Source organism: Diaphorina citri, unplaced genomic scaffold (assembly GCF_000475195.1).
Source record: "Diaphorina citri unplaced genomic scaffold, Diaci psyllid genome assembly version 1.1 scaffold1563, whole genome shotgun sequence".
Taxonomy (NCBI): Eukaryota; Metazoa; Arthropoda; class Insecta; order Hemiptera; family Psyllidae; genus Diaphorina; species Diaphorina citri.
Genome location: NW_007378989.1, coordinates 1 through 936, shown reverse-complemented (window position 1 = coordinate 936; position 936 = coordinate 1).

The window sequence follows — 936 nt, the reverse complement described above, 5'->3', positions numbered from 1 at the left end:
TTTTATTCTTGATTTGATTTTTTGATTTTACTTTTATGTAATCAAGACTAGAGCCCGTTCTCCCTTTATTCCCATATATTGTTTAAGTCACCCATCCATTTATTGGCCTTTCTCGGCGTAGCTTAACATAGGTGACGCTAAAACCGGTCTTAAATGATCGACTGAAGTGTTTCTGAAACTTTCTCGCTTTGAGTTCATAGGTCGTCGCGACAAATTTCGAGATTAGAGCTCATTTGTGTGAGAAAATGTGAAAAAAAAATCCCACAATTACTCAATTAACTTTAAGTCACCCATCCATTTATTGGCTTTGCTCGGCGTAGCTTAACATCGGTGACGCTAAAACCGGTCTTAAATGATCGACTGAAGTGTTATCTAAAACTTTCTCGCTTTGAGTTCATAGGTCGTCGCGACAAATTTCAAGATCAGAGCTCATTTGTGTGAGGAAATGTGAAAAAAATCCCCCCAAAACCAGTTTTTTTGGTTTTTTGGCTTTATGGTTCTCTGGAGAACATTGTACACCACCATTTTCGTGTTCCTGATAAAAAGACCTTTAATTTGATATATAGGTCGACCAGGTTTGGATAAGTCCTTCTATGGGGACAGACCGACCGACAGACAGACAGATCAGACGACACCGAAGCGAATACAATAGTCCGTCCCTTATACCTTTTTATTACTATTGTAATAATAAAGGAAGGACGGACTAAAAATCGTGTCGTGCGTAAGTGGGAACACTCTCATTTAAATTACATTTCCTACAGGACATTCGGGGAAAAAATCGGATGACACTCACGACAAGTGGGAACGAGTCTCAAGTGTTTTATGTTCGCCCCTGTCTCGACTTCATATCATAATAGTATCACATTATTTCTATTGTTGTGATATTATTTGCATTTTTTCTCAGTGCCACCACTCGCCAGATGTTTGGCTGAGAAA